The sequence below is a fragment of the Zingiber officinale genome, chromosome 11A (assembly GCF_018446385.1).
Source record: "Zingiber officinale cultivar Zhangliang chromosome 11A, Zo_v1.1, whole genome shotgun sequence".
Classification (NCBI taxonomy): Eukaryota; Viridiplantae; Streptophyta; class Magnoliopsida; order Zingiberales; family Zingiberaceae; genus Zingiber; species Zingiber officinale.
In genome coordinates this window covers 15522505-15535119 of record NC_056006.1, presented here as the reverse complement: position 1 = coordinate 15535119, position 12615 = coordinate 15522505, and positions in this window count along the sequence as shown.

Below are 12615 nucleotides of genomic sequence, written 5' to 3'. Positions count from 1 at the left end.
ACCCTGCCGGGTTAGTTTATTTGGGTTACCCTGTCGGGTAAGTTAGTTTTGGAGGTGCCAGCTATTCTGGAGCCTCCCCCTGAATTATTGGCCTTTAATTTAAATTTTCGTCTTAGGTTTGTGTCTATTTCTTTTATAGTTATAATTAACTTGGTGATAATTTATATTTTGTTGAGTTTTAAAATGTTTAAATTTTGAATTTTTTTATTTAGGTTTGTATTTTATTTTTTGATTTGGTTTATTCGAGTTTATATAATATATTTTTTCTTTAGGTATATAATATTGATTAAGTCCTACTTACGTGGTCAAACATGCTTTCGGAACCCAAGCTTGATTAGTTGATTTGTATTGAGTTATTAATGATTTAAAAGTTTTATTTGAGTTCGACTTGTATCCGAGTTCGGTTTTATTATAACACGTCTTTTGATTATTCAAGATTAAGTCTAGATTTTTTGATCTTGTAGTGAATTTTTCTAGCATTTCTTTTAACTTATTAATTTCTGATTTTAATGATGAATTCTCCTCAAGTGTTAGATCTTGAGTTGGATTTGAATTTTTGATTTGTTCCTTGAGGTCTTGATTTTCCTTGGGTTACCCTGTCGGGTAAGTTATTTTCCTCAAGGAGTGATTTGGGTTAAATAGTAAATTATTTCTATTTTAAGCAATTTACTATTTAAGCAGGAAATAATTTTTTTTAAAAAAATTTTAAATTGAAATATACCTCATCCGGGCCTTCGGAAACGAGTACGGACTCGTGGCTCGATTCGGGTTCGGACCCGTCTTCCGATTCATCTCCCGATTCGTCTTCCGTTTCAGCTTCGCGGGCCATCAGCGCGAGGTGGCTCTGGTGCTTCTGCTCTTCTACCTCCGATTCGTCCGAGGAGTCGTCCCACGTTGCTTTGAGGGCCTTCTTTTTGGTCAGCTTTGGTTTGTCGAGCTTCAGTCTTGGGCATTCGTTCTTGTAGTGCCCTTTTTTGTTACATCCGAAGCAAGTCACGTTCTTTTGTTCCGCGGGAGAACTGATCTTTTGAAGGTCCTTCTTGCTGAAGCTCCTTTTTCTCCTGGTGAACATTTTTCTTACCAAGTTCACCAGGTATTCTTCGTCTTCGGAATCTTGATTGGAATCTTCTTCAGATTCAGACTTGCTCTTCTTTTCTTTGGAGGAGCCTGCAAATAAAGCAACACCTTTCTCGGCTCCAGCATTAGTTTGTTCATGCAGTTCTAACTCACAAAAAAGCTCGTCTAACTTTAATTTAGATAAATTTTTAAAAATTTTGTAGGCATCTACGATCGATGCCCACAAACTATTACGTGGAAACGCATTCAATGCGTACCTTATTAAGTCTCTGTTTTCCATCTGGTGGCCTATCGCGTGGAGTCCGTTGAGGATGTCCTTGATCCTCACGTGCAGTTGACTTGCCGTTTCCCCTTCCTGCAATTTTATATTAAATATTTTATTTAAAAGTAAGTCTCTTTTTGTTACCTTTGCGTCGCTCGTTCCTTCATGCAGCTCGATCAGTTTGTCCCATAATTCTTTAGTGTTCTGATGCGGTCCGACCCGGTTCAGCTCTTCTCGTGTTAGACCGCAGTGTAGCGTGTTGATTGCTTTGTTTTTTGTCGACGCCTTTTTCCTCATGTCCGGAGTCCATTGTTCCGTGTCTAGTGGATTTCCCGAGTTGTCGACTAGGGCTCGGTAGGCCTTTATGACGCTGAACCATTGATCGTAGTCTGTCTTTAGGTACACCTCCATTCTTTTCTTCCATTACGAGAAGTCATCCCCGTTGAATAGGGGAGGACGTACTGTGCTGAAGCCTTCTAGTTGAGACATCCTGCACACAAGTAAATAACGAAAAAAAAAATATCCCAAGACTTGGTCTTGGATTAGCAGTGCGGAAAAAAATAATAGAAGTATCTAAATTGGTGTTGCACCAATTTAGATTTAATTGCAACGAAAAAAAATTCCAAAACAGGTAATAATACCAGATTGGAATTAAGCGTAAAACTGAAAATCGAAAAAAATAAGAATTAATGTAAAATACCGGAAATAGGCGAATATTAATAAGGGAATTTTTTGGAATTTTTGGAAATTTTTCGAGAATTTTTCGGAGCTCGTACGGACGAGTTAACGGGGATAAGATTTGGGTTCCGGGAAAGCCTGTTTAGGCTACCCATTTAAGCAAGGAATTGTTTATTTTATAAATTCCTTTTTCCTTATTCTTTTTTTATTTTATTTTTTCCGCTGATTCCTTTCTCCCTGCTGAACTCGCGCCGACGCCAAGCTTCCTCCCGATCCTTGCCCTAACCGCTCGGCGGTTTCCCTTCACTTTTCCTTCATTTTCTTCCTTCCCGAGCCACACCACCGATTCCTCTACTCCCTAACTCTCTGCGTGCCTGCACCAACCCAGCACCACCTTTGCTCCGCCATCTCGCCGAGTGACGGTGCCACCACGGCCGCGCGCCGAGCCCTAGCTAGCCATCGGCGCCCCTCGCTGTGGAGTTTCCAGCGCCGGCCACCAGATCCGGGCCCTAGCGCCACTGTCACCACCACTGATCGAGCCGTCGCCGGTGCCCTAGATCATCGGCCAACTTCCTCCTCTGCCTTAGGTTATGCCGAGCCTCTTCTTTGTTTCTGGCTTCATCGCGCAGACGCACAGAAGCTCTTTGCGGTGCCCTAGCACTGCCGCCGACCTTCTCTTCCTCTGATTTCCGACGATCAAGAAGGTAAGGATTACTTAGTTGAAGTTTGGGATCTAACTATGTACTATGGTCGTATTCCTGATCTTCTCCCGTTCTGTTCAGTAGGGTTCAGTGAGTGAGGAGGGTCGCTAGCATTTACTTCTTCCGGCAGCGATCAGCTTTGGCTGTGGGTTGAGGTAAGCGTTAACCCTAGCTGCTGAAATGGGTGTTGGGTGATGGATTGCTAATTTTTAGGCATTTAACCATGATTGGACATCGGTATCACAACGTATACCTCCGACATTGATCAACTGAGGAATCCCTGTTCTTGGTGAGTTTTTGTGTTCATTTTGATGGTAGAATGCTTAGGGGGATATTGAATTCAATGTAGGAGTTATTGCTAAGAGTGTGTTGATCATTTAGTAGTAATTTATAGGTATGGATTATATTTAGTTTGAGATTCGATTTAGCTAATTAATTTATAGGTAATTAGCTAAATCTGTATATGTATTACAGGACCTTGACGCGAGACGAGTATCTCGATATCGGATTGGATCTTTATTATCGGAGGCGGGTACTTTTGACTTTTTGTCTTTGATATGCTTAGTAATGAAATTAACATGTTGCATTAATTGTGTTTCTTATCTGTTTCGGTTAATCACTACCCAAATCTTGGTACATGCTTGATTGATTGATTGGTTTGCATCTCATGTATATTTTACCTGTTTATACATGCTTATAGGGGTAGTGATATACCATGTTTTACCATGTTCAGGACCTAGGTTTTATACCTTCTGTGTACCTTTGGATTGTTTTGATTCGTTGACCTATGATGCATTTTTATATACATGTGGATTAGGTCAGGATATTTTGTGGTTAGTGCCATGCACCATTTGCATGATTGCATGCTGTGCGATAGTCCGCTCCATTATTGTTGAGCACATCGCCAGTTACATGGATCTGCACACACCACCACTCATGGGTTAGTGGTCGATTCAGGCTGAGTGTGTTGCAGCAGGGACTCTGTTAGGCACCGTTGGTCCGCTCATGGGTAGTGTGACACAACGTGTTATCCGAGATTCCTCCCGTCTTTGAGTACCGGGAGATGAGAGCATTCGCTCCCCATTTATGATTTGGGGTAGGAGGATAGGTGTACTCAAAAGCATCTCGTCCATTCGGCCACTCATCGGGAGTAGTGACGACAGAGTGCACCCCACCCGGCCTCACTATTGTGTATGAGATGATCGACTGGCGTCAGGGGTGACCAGGACGCATCATTGGCATCATATGCATGTGCATTTATTGCTTGTGTTTGTGCTTGCTGTATTTATATGCTGCATATTGTTTGGATACCTATGTTTGACATGCATACAGGATTCCTATACTACTCGGACTGTTTGTCCATATACTCAGGTCCTGGTTAGTACAGTTCCTCTCCTGTTTACTTCAGATGCATATTTTTATCTTTCTTATATCAGGAGACTGTACGCATGATTAGTGTTAGGTGTTATTTCTTTACTTTGCATATTAATTGTACCTGCTGAGTGTTGGACTCACCCCGCCTCCATTGTTGTTGTATTTCAGGTTGATGCTGTCAGGAGAGAGAGTTCCAGTCGCTAGTCCTCACTGCACGTAGTGCTAGATCCCTGCAGACCTCGAGGGTTTATTTACCATTTGGTTTGGTTTTTATTTGCTTATGTGTGTACTTGGTTATTTGAATACTTGGACATCGTATGTTTTTCTTTTGATATTAATGGATGTTCTATTCGATATGTTTTTACTACATGCCTGCCTGGACGGCAGAAGAGGTGAGTTTCGTCGGATTTGAGCTTTACGAGTATAGTTGAGTAGGGTGGATTTCGAGTCAGAGTACTATAGTTTGTGATTACTATTATTAACTGTGTGGTTGTGACAGCCAGAGGCTGAATATCTATATAAACTGCGTGGTGATTGTTTTTATTTATTGTTATTATTCCAACCGCCTGTGGCTGAGGTATGTGAGGATATAGAAAAGTTTCAGATTGCCCACCGTACAGGGGAGATGCTGCCGAAATTTTCTCGGACAGGGACTCCTCTGGGGCGTGACAATTTAGTGGTATCAGAGCTTAGGTTATACGATCTTTTGTTTTTGTATTTTGGATTTTTGAGATTTATCTGATACCAATTTAGTGGTATCAGAGCAAGTTTACGATACTTGCTATGTGTTCTGGATTTTTCGGGATTTATCTGATACCAATTTATTTGGTATCAGAGCGGGTTATGATACCTGCTTTTGGTGTTTTGGAGATTTATCGGATATCTGTTGTTGGTATTCTGGATATTTGGGTTAGCCAGGTTTACGAGTCAAACTGGACATTTTCGGATTTTCGATATGGTTATGTTTCGGATTTCAGTTTCAGATTTATTTGGATTTCCGGCGATATTCTCGTTCGAAATTTTGAGGTCAAAAGTTGGGGACTGGACAGCGACGGAACATCTCCAAACAACAAATAGGTATCATGTTTATTTTATGATTTTTATACTTGTAGTAATATCTGTAATTTAATTTAACAGATATGAGACGATCTACTCGTATTGCTGCGAAACGTGGTGTTGGACGACCACGTGCGAGGACCACGGGATCTCTGGATATGCCAGAAATGCCCACTGTTAGTGAGCCTGTCAGTCAGGGACTGACTCAGCATGCTGCGGGCACATTGGGTTTTCAGATCCCGACGGCTCCTATAGAGGTACCTACCTCGGTTGTGCCGAGCGTACCTATCCCCACAGTAGTTCCGGTACCATCAGGGGTACCATTGGCATACCCGACATCTGCTCCAGCGTAGCCTACGGCGTATTCAGTACCACCGCCACTGCCTACAGTAGCAGCAGCTGCACCATATCCGGTACCATTACCTACCGTACCTACAGCTGCGGTAACTTTTATTCCCCCGGCAGTACCACCGACGGCTTATGCTCCAGTTTATACAGCAGCACCGGGAGTTCCTCCTCCGGTTTATTCCGCGGTACCACCTGTAGCACCAGCTCCAGTAGTTCTGCCAGTTCCTGTTGCCATCCCGACACAGCTCACTGATATTGTCACTGCACGAGCTAGGATTCCAGCATTGGCTAAGTCGATGAAGACTCGTTTCACTCTTTTTCGCGGAGATCTCGATCCGAGTATGGCTCTGTCATGGATAGAGACTATGGAGCAGACTTTCTTCTATATGGCTTGCTCCGAGTGGGAGAAAGCAGAGCTGGCTGCCTATCATTTACGGGATGAAGCTAATGCCTGGTGGATTACTCAGCGTTCTATTATTGGTGAGCGCAATGTCACGTGGACTAGGTTCAGAGAGGCTTTTAAGAGCCGCTTCTTTCCACTGTCTTATCAGATGGCTCGCCGACAGGATTTTATGAGTCTGAGGTAGAATAACCGCTCAGTAACCGAGTATAATACTGAATTCCTCCGGTTGGCTCAGTTTTGTCCAGAGCTAGTTGCGGAGGACAGAACTCGCATGATGCAGGTTATTCAGGGACTGGATGGTTATCTGCATGTACGGCTTGCCGGTTTAGGGATCACATCTTACTCTGATGCACTGGCTCGAGCTTTGATGATAGAGTTAGCTCAGCAGACAGCATATCCGGACAGGAAAAGGAAGTATACGGGTCAGACATCATGGCAGATCCAGCAGTCACAGGCGACAGGACAGCATCAGAGTAGTCGCCGACGGTCAGGTCAGAGTACTTCTGGGGCGTCTCGTAGGCCTCAGAAGTCAGGGCGGTCTTCTTCAGGATATTCCCGGTTTTCTCAGCAGAACCGGCAACCACCTTCCGGTGATACTCATTGTTTTCGATGTGGATCCAGAGATCACCTTACCCTAGCTTGCTCTCTGGGACAGTCAGTTTGCTTTTATTGCAAACTGCCTGGGCACCAGAGCCGAGATTGTCAGCTGAAGGCTCAGCACACGGCTTTCGGAGGGTCAGGTCAGAGGGGACAGTCTAGTCAGTCAAGGGCATATCTTGGAGGGCAGAGAGCCCATTCCTCACAGCGTCAGCAGGGAGCAGCTCCCTCAGCAGCATCATTTGGCATGCTTGGACAGGAGTACTCCAGTGCTTCCATTGCACCCCAGAGTTCTGTTCCAGGACCTTATTATCCGACTTAGGGGCAGTATCAGACTCAGTCCCAGCCAGTTGCACAGTATCAGTCACCATCCTCTCAGTCTTATCTGGCACATAATCCAGCAGCACCTCAGTGGCAGGCTTCTGCCCAGCCGCAGCAGCCGCTGGCAGCGTTACCTCTTCCTCCTCCGCCAGAGACTGGACGAGTTCATGCGATTACCAGGGAGGATGCACAGCGGGCCGACGGATCCGTTTTCCGCGGTATGATTTCTATTTATGCATTTTCCGTTGATATATTGATTGATACTGGTAGCTCGCACTCTTTTATATCCCGTACCTTTATGCGGGAGATTGGTAGATTACCTACTGTTAGATTGCAGCGATTGACTGTCTCCCTACCGTCCGGTGATACATTAGACGTCACCCAGGAGATCAGAGGTTGCCCGTTAGACTTTGGCAACATGATACTTACGGTAGATCTTCTAGTATTGGAGATGATCGAGTTTGATATCATACTTGGCATGGATTGGCTATCAGTATATCATGCTACCGTTGATTGCCAGACGAGGGTGGTCACATTCCAACCTCCGAACCAACCCTCGTGGACTTTCACTGGCATTAGAGACGACGGCATCTCGATTATTTCAGCGATTCAGGCGCAGAAGCTGCTGTCTCACGGCTGTCATGGTTTTCTGTTATCTTTGATCAGTACTGAGGACAGTAGCAGTTCGCAGCTCTCCGACGTTTCTGTAGTCCGAGAGTATCCAGATGTATTCCCTGAGGAGCTTCCTGGTTTGCCTCCCAGAAGGCCAGTGGAGTTCACTATTGAGCTGATTCCGGGAACCGCGCCGACATCGAAAACTCCGTATCGTATGACACCAAAAGAGTTGAACGAGTTGAAGGTTCAACTCCAGGAGCTTTTAGATAGGGGATTCATTCGCCCTAGTGTTTCCCCATGGGGTTCTCCGGTATTATTTGTCAAGAAAAAGGACGGCACCATGAGGTTATGTATTGACTACAGACAGCTGAATGCAGTGACCGTCAGAAATAAATATCCTTTACCACGGATCGAGGATTTGTTTGATCAGCTCAGAGGTACTTCAGTGTATTCTAAGATTGATCTGCGATCCGGATATCATCAGTTGAGGGTCAGAGACTCAGATATCCAGAAGACAACTTTCCGTACGAGATACGGTCATTATGAGTTTTTGGTAATGCCATTTGGGCTTACCAATGCTCCAGCGGTGTTTATGGACTTGATGAACCGTATTTTTCTTGAGTATTTGGATCAGTTTGTTATCGTTTTCATTGATGACATATTGGTCTACTCGCATTCCGAGGAGGAGCGTGCACAACATCTTCGTATAGTCTTGGAGATTCTTAGACGACATCAGCTGTACGCGAAGTTCAGCAAGTGTGCATTCTGGTTATCCTCAGTCGGTTTTCTGGGACACGTGGTTTCTAGCAGAGGTATTTCAGTTGATCCTCAGAAGATCGAGGCTGTCACCAGTTGGGAGCAGCCGAAGTCAGTGCAGGAGATCCGCAGTTTTCTGGGACTAGCAGGATATTACCGACGTTTTGTCGAGGGTTTTTCGCGTATTGCTATGCCGTTGACACGTCTTACCAGGAAAGGCGTGAAGTTCACATGGTCCGAGGATTGCGAGATCAGCTTTCAGGAGCTGAAGCGGAGATTAGTGTCGGCTCCAGTTTTGGTCTTACCTTCTGGAGAGGATGGATTTGTACTCTATACCGACGCTTCTCTACAGGGTTTGGGCGCTGTTCTGATGCAGCACGGCAGAGTAGTCTCTTATGCTTCTCGTCAGCTGAAGGAGCATGAGAAGAACTACCCAGTTCATGACTTGGAGTTAGCTGCCATCATCTTTGCTCTGAAGCTTTGGCGGCATCATTTATACGGTATTACATTTGAGATTCTCACTGATCATAAGAGTCTCAAATATATTTTCACTCAGAAGGAGCTTAATCTCCGACAGAGGAGATGGATGGAGTTCCTAAAGGATTACGATTGTACCATTAGCTATCACCCGGGGAAAGCTAATGTGGTTGCCGATGCACTCAGCAGGAAGTCCAGAGGGACTTTGGCTTGCCACCGGACTTCAGTCACGGACTTGATTCAGAGTTTCTCTGAGTTAGATCTTGAGGAGCAGGGACCGACAGAGCAGGGTATTCTGGTTACCATGGTTGCTCAGTCGTCGATCAGGACGAAGATCCGAGAGGCTCAGGCTGGTGATCAGCATTGTCAGTTCATTGGCAGCCAGATAGCTTCCGGGCAGCAGACCGAGTTTACACGAGACGAGGAGGGTGTTATATACTTCCGAGGCAGATTATGCGTACCTCAGTCTCATCCGGTCTTACAGGAGCTATTTCAGGAGGCTCACCGTTCTCGATTTACGATCCATCCAGGCGGGACCCGTATGTATCGGGACTTGAGGCGTTCCTATTGGTGGAACAGTATGAAGAAAGACATCGCGGATTTTGTAGCTAGATGTCTTGTCTGTCAGCAGGTGAAGGCTAAACACCAGAGACCTGCATGGTTACTTCAGCGGATTCCTATTCCTGAGTGGAAGTGGGATCACATTACCATGGACTTTGTGGTGGGTTTACCGAGGACACGACGAGGCCATGACGCGATTTGGGTAATCGTTGATCGATTAACCAAATCCGCGCACTTTTTAGCGATTCGGAGGACTGATTCCTTGGATCGATTGGCAGATCTATATTGCCGAGAGATCATCAGACTACATGGTGTTCCGTTGAGTATCATTTCGGATAGAGATCCACGGTTTATGTCTCGTTTCTGGCAGAGTCTGCAGCAGGCCTTGGGCACACAGCTCCGTTTTAGTACATCCTTCCATCCACAGACAGATGGACAGTCAGAGCGGACCATTCAGACTTTAGAGGACCTGCTGTGGTCATGTGTTATGGATTTCGGAGGCAGTTGGGAGGACCATCTGCCGTTAGTAGAGTTTGCTTATAACAACAGCTTCCATTCGGCTATCCAGATGGCACCATTTGAGGCGTTGTATGGTAGACCTTGTCGGACACCCGTCCTCTGGGATGAGGTTGGAGAGGCCCAGTTGTTGGGACCTCATAGAGTTCAGCAGGATGCAGAGTTGGTCCGTACTATCAGACGGAGGATGTCAGAAGCGCAGGATCGCCAGAAGAGTTATGCTGATCGGAGACGCAGACCACTAGAGTTCTCTGTTGGCGACCATGTATTTCTACGAGTTTCACCCACGAAAGGGGTGAAGAGATTTGGCCTCAGAGGTAAGCTAGCTCCGTGGTACATTGGTCCTTTCGAGATCTTGGAGAGGATCGGAGCGGTAGCTTACCGACTGGCACTACCACCGTCCTTGTCAGGCATGCACAAGGTATTTCATGTATCCATGCTGAGGAGATATGTACCTGATCCGACGCATGTGCTGGCAGATATTCCAGTTCCAGTTCAGCCTGACATTACATATGAGGAGGTTCCGGTACGGATTCTCGACCGGAAAGAGCGTCAGTTGCGGAACTAGACTATCCGACTGGTTAAAGTCGGATGGCAGCATCATTCGGATGAGGAAGCTACTTGGGAGCTCGAGGATACTATCCGAGCTCGATATTCCCATCTTTTCACTTGAGGTATGTGATTCAGTTTACCGTTCAGCATTTATACTTTCTGTCTGTTATTAGTACTTGCTGATGGTAGATAACGAAATTTGGGGACCAAATTTTTATTAGTGGGGGAGAATGGAAAATACTGGAAATAGGCGAATATTAATAAGGGAATTTTCCGAAATTTTTGGAAATTTTTCGAGAATTTTTCGGAGCTCGTACGGACGAGTTAACGGGGATAAGATTTGGGTTCAGGGAAAGCTTGTTTAGGCTACCCATTTAAGCGAGGAATTGTTTATTTTATAAATTCCTTTTTCCTTATTCTTTTTTTTTAATTTTTTCCGCTGATTCCTTTCTCCCTGCCGAACTCGCGGCGACGCCAAGCTTCCTCCTGATCCTTGCCCTAACCGCTCGGCGGTTTCCCTTCACTTTTCCTTCATTTTCTTCCTTCCCGAGCCACACCACCAAGTCCTCTACTCCCTAACTCTCTGCGTGCCGGCACCAACCCAGCACCACCTTTGCTCTGCCATCTCGCCGAGTGACGGTGCCACCACGGCCGCGCGCCGAGCCCTAGCTAGGTATACTCCGACAGCATCCCATCCACTCGGTCACTCATCAGGAGTAGTGACGACAGAGTGCACGGTTGTCACAGCCCTACCCACTCGGCCTCACTATTGTGTGTGAGATGATCGACTGGCGTCAGGGGTGACCAGGACGCATCATTGGCATCATATGCATGATGCATTTATTGCTTGTGTTTGTGCTTGCTGCATTTATATGCTGCATATTGTTTGTATACCTATGTTTGACATGCATACAGGATTCCTATACCACTCGGACTGTTTGTCCTTATACTCAGGTCATGGTTAGTACAGTTCCTCTCCTGTTTACTTCAGATGCATATTTTTATCTTTCTTATATCAGGAGACTGTACGCATGATTAGTGTTAGGTGTTATTTCTTTACTTTGCATATCAATTATACCTGCTGAGTGTTGGACTCACCCCGCCTCCATTGTTGTTATATTTCAGGTTGATGCTGTCAGGAGAGAGAGTTCCAGTCGCTAGTCCTCACTGCACGTAGTGCTAGATCCCTGCAGACCTCGAGGGTTTATTTACCATTTGGTTTGGTTTTTATTTGCTTATGTGTGTACTTGGTTATTTGGATACTTGGACATCGTATGTTTTTCTTTTGATATTGATGGATGTTCTATTCGATATGTTTTTACTACATGCCTGCCTGGACGGCAGAAGAGGTGATTTTCGTCAGATTTGAGCTTTACGAATGTAGTTGAGTAGGGTGGATTTCGAGTCAGAGTACTATAGTTTGTGATTACTATTATTAACTGCGTGGTTGTGATAGCCAGAGGCTGAATATCTATATAAACTGCGTGGTGATTGTTTTTATTTATTGTTATTATTCCAGCCGCCTGTGGCTGAGGTATGTGAGGATGTAGAAAAGTTTCAGATTGTCCACCGTACAGGGGAGATGCTACCGAAATTTTCTCGGACAGGGACTCCTCTTGGGCGTGACAGTTAATATTTCACCCCCTGTCTGATTGGTGGTTGCACCAAATCAGAGCGGTACCTGCTCTGATACCACTTGTTAGATCGTGAAACGTCGATAGAGGGGGGGGGGGTGAATATCGATTCAAAAAACAACGTTGAAAAGAGTTAAGCACAGCGGAATTTAAAAGAACAGACACAGTAATTTTACTTCGTTCGGAGCCTGTGACGACTCCTACTCGAAGGCCCGTACTCCGTGAGTACTTTCGTTGGGCAATCATTATCAATTCGAATGATGATTACAAAATAATTAAGTACAAGAATTGACAGAAATAAAATACCGACAAGAGAAGAAGAATTAGACTTAAGAAAGTGCTTTGTCGGAATAGCCTCGCGGTGTCGCAGGAGTGTAGAGCAGCAGAGCAAGCAGTAGATTCTCAGTTCTGAATTGATATCTTGAAGCTCCACCTCTGGGGCTTCTTTTATATGCTGCTCCGGGCGCCCTGGTGCGACGTGGCAAGTCTAATTAGCGAACTCCACGTGGCGACAACTCGGCTTGGATAAAACTTGCCTCCGGGCGCCCGGATCCCCTCCGGGCGCCCGGACCCCTCTTCTCCAGAAAGTCCTTCTCCTGCAAGAAAAGGTTAGTCCGAGGCAAATATATCCTGCAACACAGATTGTTAGCACAGTTTTATAGATAAGCAAAGTGAGTATGAATTAGC